Source organism: Pan troglodytes, chromosome 17 (genome assembly GCF_028858775.2).
Source record: "Pan troglodytes isolate AG18354 chromosome 17, NHGRI_mPanTro3-v2.0_pri, whole genome shotgun sequence".
Classification (NCBI taxonomy): Eukaryota; Metazoa; Chordata; class Mammalia; order Primates; family Hominidae; genus Pan; species Pan troglodytes.
Genome location: NC_072415.2, coordinates 84,042,231 through 84,048,718, shown reverse-complemented (window position 1 = coordinate 84,048,718; position 6,488 = coordinate 84,042,231).

Below are 6,488 nucleotides of genomic sequence, written 5' to 3'. Positions count from 1 at the left end.
GGTGGATGGATAAAAAGACAAGACCCAATGACCTGTTGCCTACAAGACACACACACTTCGCCTGTAAAGACACACACGGAGTCAAAATAATGGGATGGAAAATGATATTCCATACCAATGTAAATAAAAAAGCAAGAGTAGCTATACTTAGACAAAATAGATTTCCAGACAAAAAGTGTAAAATACAAACAAGGTCTCTTCTTATCTAATGATAAGTCAATTCAGCATGAGGATATAACAATTTTAAATATATATGCACCCAACACTGGAGTATCCAGATATATAAAGCAAATATTAGTAGAGCTAAAGAGAGAGATAGGCCCCAACACAATAATTGCTGGAGACTTCAACACCCCACTTTCAGCATTGGGCAGATCTTCCAGACAGAAAATCAACAAAGAAACATCAGACTTAATCTGAACTATAGACCAAATGGACTTAATAAATATTTACAGAACATTTCATCCAATGGCTGCAGAATACATATTCTTTTCCTCAGCACATGGATCATTCTCAAAGATAGGTCATATGTGAGGTCACAAAACAAGTCTTAAAACATTCAAAAAATTGAAATAATATCAAGAATCTTCAGTGACCACATGACATAAAACTAGAAATCAACAATAAGAGGAATTTTGAAAACTATATAAGAACATGGAAATTAAATAATATGCTCCTGAAGGACCAGTGGGTCAATAAAAAAAATTAAGAAGAGAATTGAAAAATTTCTTGAAACAAATGATAAAGGAAACAAAATACACCAAAACCTACAGGATACAGCAAAAGCAGTGCACAGAGGGAATTTTTTAGCTATAAGTGCCTAACATCAAATAAGAAGAAAAACTTCAAATAAACAATACAGGGCAAAAAACTTCAAATAAATAATACAGGGCATCTAAATTGGAAAGGAAGATGTCAAATTATCCTTATTTGCAGATGATGTGATGTTATATTTGAAAAAAACCTAAAGATGCCACAGAAATCCATTAGAACTGATAAATTCAGTAAAGTTGCAGGATACAAAATCAACATACAAAATTCAGTAGCATTTCTATATGCCAACAGTGAACAATTTGAAAAAGAAATCATGAAAGTAATCCCATTTACAATAGCCACAAATAAAATTAGCTACCTAGGAATTAACCAAACAAGTCAATGAAGCACTGATGAAGGAAATTGAAGAGGACACCAAAAAATGGAAATACATTTCATGTTCATAGATTGGAAGTATCAATATTGTTAAAATGTCCATACTACCCAAAGCAATCTACAAATTCAATGCAGTTCCTATCAAAATACCAGTGACATTCTTCACAGAAGTAGAAAAAACAATGCTAAAATTTATATGGAACCACAAAAGACCCAGAATAGACAACTCTACCCTAAGCAGAAAGAACAAAACTGGAGAAATCACATTACCTGACTTCAAATTATACTGCAGAGTGATGGAATCAAAACAGCATGGTCCTGGCATAAAAAAAAAGACACACAGACTAATGGAACAGAATAGAGTACCCAGAAACAAATTGTATTAGTCTGTTCTCATGCTGCTAATAAAGACATACCTGAGACTGGGTAACTTATAAAGAAAAAGAGGTTTAATGGACTTACAATTCCACGTGGCTGAGGAGGCCTCACAATCATGGTGGAGGTGAAGGAGGAGCAAAGGCACATCTTACATGGTGGCAGGCAAGAAAGTGTGTGCAGGGGAACCACCTTTATAAGACCATCAGAACTCATGAGACTTATTCACTATCATGAGAACAGTACGGGAAAACCTACCCCCGTGATTCGATTACTTCCCACTAGGTCCCTCCTACAACATGTGGAGATTATGGGAGGTACAATTCAAGATGAGATTTAGGTGGGGACACAGCCAAAACATATCATTTCACCCCAACCCCTCCCAAATCTCATGTCCCCACATTTCAAAACCAATCATGCCTTTCCAACAGTCCCCCAAAGTCTTAACTCATTTCATCATTAACTCAAAACTCCACAGTCCAAAGCCTCATCTGAGACAAGGCAAATCCCTTCTGCCTATGAGCCTGTAAAATCAAAAGCAAGTTAGTTACTTCCTAGATACAATAAGGGCACAGGCTTTGGGTAAATGCATCTGTTCCAAATGGGAGAAATTGGCCAAAACAAAGGAGCTACAGACACCATGCAAGTCCGAAATCCAGTAGGGCAGTCATTAAACCTTAAAGTTCCAAAATGATCTATTTTGACTCCATGTCTCACATCAGGTCATGCTGATGCAAGAGGTGAGTTTCCATGGTCTTCAGCAGCTCCACCCCTGTTGCTTTGCAGGGTACAGCCCCCCTCCTGGCTGCTTTCACAAGCTGGTGGTGTGTCTGAGGCTTTTCCAGGTGCATGGTGCAAGCTATCGGTACCATTCTGGGGTCTGGAGGACAGTGACCCTTTTCTCACAGCTCCACTAGGGAGTGCCCCAGTAGGGACTCTGTGTGGGGGCTCCCACTGCACATTTTCCTTCTATACTGTCCTAGCAGAGGTTCTCCATGAGGGTTCTGCCCCTGCAGCAGAGGACAGGTGGATGTTCACCTCTGCTTGGACATCCAGGCATTTCCATACATCCTCTGAAATCTAGGTGGAGGTTCCCAAACCTCAATTCTTGACCTTTGTACACCTGCAGATCCAACACTACATGTACACAGCCAATGCTTGGGGCTTGCACCCTCTGAAGCAACAGCCTAAGCTGTACATTGGCCCCTTTTAGCCATGGCTGGAGCAGCTGGGGTGCAGGAAACCAAGTCCCTAAGCTGCATACAGCAGGGGGTATCCATGAAACCTTTTTTTTTTTTCCTCCTAGGCCCCCAGACCTGTGATGGGAGGGGCTGCTGCAAAGGTCTCTGACATGCCCTGGAGACACCTTCCCCGTTGTCTTGGTAATTAACATTCTGCTCCTTGTTACTTATACAAATTTCTGCAGCTGGCTTAAATTTCTCCCCAGAAAATGGGTTTGTCTTTTCTATTGGATTGTCAGGCTACAAATTTTCCAGACTTTTATGCTCTGCTTCCTCTTGAATGCTTTGCCACTTAGAAATGTCTTCCACCAGGTATCCTAAATCATTTCTTTCAAGTACCACAGATCTCTAGGGCAGGGGCAAAATGCCACCAGTCTCTTTGCTAAAGCATAACAAGAGTCACCTTTGCTCCAGTTCCCAACAAGGTCCTCATCTCCATCTGAGACCATCTCAGCTTGGACTTTATTGTCCATATCATTATCAGCATTTTGGTTAAAGCCATTCAACAAATCTCTAGGAAGTTTCAAATTTCTTCCTCTCTTCTGAGCCCTCCAAGTCTCTAGGAAATTCCAACTTCTGCCTGTTACCCAGTTCCAAAGTCACTTCCACATTTTCAGATATCTTTACAGCAGCACCCCACTCTCCGTGGTACAAATTTACTGTATTAATCTGTTTTCACACTGCTAATAAAGACATACCCAAGACCTGGTAATTTATATAAAAAAAGAAGTTTAATGGACTCACAGTTCCACATGGCTGGGGAGAACTCACAATCATGGTGGAAGGTGAAGGAGGAGCAAAGGCATGTTTTACATTGTGGCAGGCAAGAGAGCTTATGCAAGGGAGCTCCCATTTATAAAACCATCAGATCTTGTGAAACTTATTCACTATCATGAGAACAGCAAAGGAAAACTCGCCCTCATGATTTTGTTACCTCCCACTAGGTCCCTCTGATGACACGTGGGGATTATGGGAGCTACAATTCTAGATGAGATTTGGGTGGGGACACAGTCAAACCCTATTACAAATCTACACATCTACACTGAACTCATTTTCAACAAACATGCCAAGAAAATACACTGGGGAAAAGACAGTTTCCTCAATGAATGGTGCTGGGAAAACTGGATATTCATATACAGAAGAATGAAACTAGACCCTTATCTCTCACCATATATAAAAATCTGATAAAAATGAATTGATGAGTTAAATCTATGACCTCAAACTATCATGAAGCTACTATAAGAAAACATTGGGGAAAATCTCCAGGACATTGGTCTGGGCAAAAATTTGTGAGTAATACACCATAAACAAAGGCAACCAAAGAAAAAATGGACAAATGGGATCACACCAAATTACAAAGCTTTTGCACAGCAAAGGAAACAATCAACAAAGTGAAGAGACTCCCACAAAATGGGAGAAAATATTTGTAAGCTACCCATCTGACAAGGGATTAATAACCAGAATATATAAGGAGCTCAGACAACTCTATAAGGAAAAAATCTAATAATTCAATTAAAAAATAGGCAAAATATTTGCATAGACATTTCTCAAAAGAAGACATGCAGATGGCAAACAGGCATATGGAAAGGTGCTCAACATCATTGATCATCAGAGAAATGCAAATCAAAACTATAATGAGGTATCATCTCACCCTAGTTAAAATGGCTGTATCCAAAAAATAGGCAATAACAAATTCTGACAAGGATGTGGAGAAAAAAGAACCCCTTTCGCTGTTGGTGGGTATATAAATTACTATAATTACCAAGGAGAACAGTTTGGAGGTTCCTCAAAAAACTAAAAATAGAGCTACCATACAATCCAGCAATCCACTACTAGGTATATACCCCAAAGAAAGAGAAATTAGTACATCAAAGAGATATCTGTACTCGTGTTTGTTCCAGTATTGTTCACAATAGCCAAGATTTGGAAGCAATCTAAGTGTGCATCAACAGATGAATGGATAAAGAAAGTGTCCTACTTATACACAATGGTGGACTAATAAGCCATAAAAAAGAATGTGGCTGGGTGGGGTGGCTCACGCCTGTAATCCCAGCCCTTTGGGAGGCCGAGGCGGGCGGATCACGAGGTCAGGAGATCGAGACCATCCTGGCTAACATGGTGAAACCCCGTTTCTACTAAAAATACAAAAAAAATTAGCCAGGCGTGGTGGCAGGCACCTGTAGTCCCAGATACTCGGGAGGCTGAGGCAGGAGAATGGCGTGAACCCAGGAGGAGGAGCTTGGAGTGAGCTGAGATCGCGCCACTGCACTCCAGCCTGGGTGACAGAGTGAGACTCTGTCTCAAAAAAAAAAAAAAAAAAAAAAAAAAAAGAATGAGATCCTATCATTTGCAACAGCATGGATGGAACTAAAGGTCATAATGTTAAGGAAAATCAGCCACACATCAAAAGAAAAACTGCATGCTCTCACTCATTTGTGGGATCTAAAAATCAAAACAAGTGAGATTCCAGTCTCATGGAGATACAGAATAGAATGATGGTTATCAGAGGCTGGGAAGGGTAGTGGGCCAGTAGGGCTAAGGTGGGAATGGTTAATGAGTACAAAAATAGAAAGTATAAATAAGACCTAGTATTTGATAGCAAACAGGGTGACTATAGTCAATAATAATTTAATTGTACATTTTAAAATAAAAGATTATAATTGGATTATTTGTAACACAAAGGATAAAGTCTTGAGGGGCTGAATACTCCATTCTCCATGATGTGATTATTACACATTGCATTGCAAACATCTCATGTACTCCATAGATATATACACCTACAATGTAACCACACAAAAATAAAAAAATTAAAAATGATTAATGACCTTTTAAAAAGTTAGGAATCGTTCTCAGATTAAAAGCAGAATGTCTACCAGGAAGGGTTATTTAATGTTACAGAAACTCATAAGGAATCCATGTAGAATCTTATTTATAGGGCATTTAAAAAATAGGACATTTTTGTTGATACGGTTTCTATGTATTACTGTTGAGAGTTGTTTTAATAAGTCATCTAGTCCACCTTCTTGTCTTTAGGAAGGATTGTATTTAAGCCATTTTAGATATATTGTTGCTCAGCTTTCCATGAGAAATCTCTTTTAGTATATCATTTATCAGCTGACATGCTTTCTTTATTGTGTACTTTTGGACATAAGAAATGTTTAAGACAATATAAGGGAAATCATATGGTCCATAAACTTCCTACCAAATTCTCCCATACAGAGGCCTGTTCTCAGTGCCATATTTTAGAGCTATAATGAGCAGCAAACCCAGGGAGAATAACTTCATTAAGTAATCCTCACTACTTACCTGCTGTGTTGCTTTGGGGCCTGACAGTCTCTGTGATTATAGTCAGGTGAAGGCCTCCCCGTCAGGCATCTACATGCTGGCAACACTGAGACTAGGGTTCTTTCATGGGGACTTTGTCAAAAAGGACACAAACATTTGTTGAGAATGATTAAACTCATAAAGGAAGAAGTGTCTATATTTTACTACAGATTAATTGAAACATACTACAAAACACTTCAAAGCTTCCTGTGGGGTTCTGATGTAAACTTTCATTTCTCCTTCACTAAGGGCATAATGAGAATGCTTAACCAGAAGGATGAATCATGTAAAGCTTCATTGTGTCTATCTGGCCGTGAACCCTTTCCCCATTATATAAATCCTCCTGGTTGCTGATGAAAGAGGTACTTCTTGACTGAAGTCCGAGCTACACACAGTCTC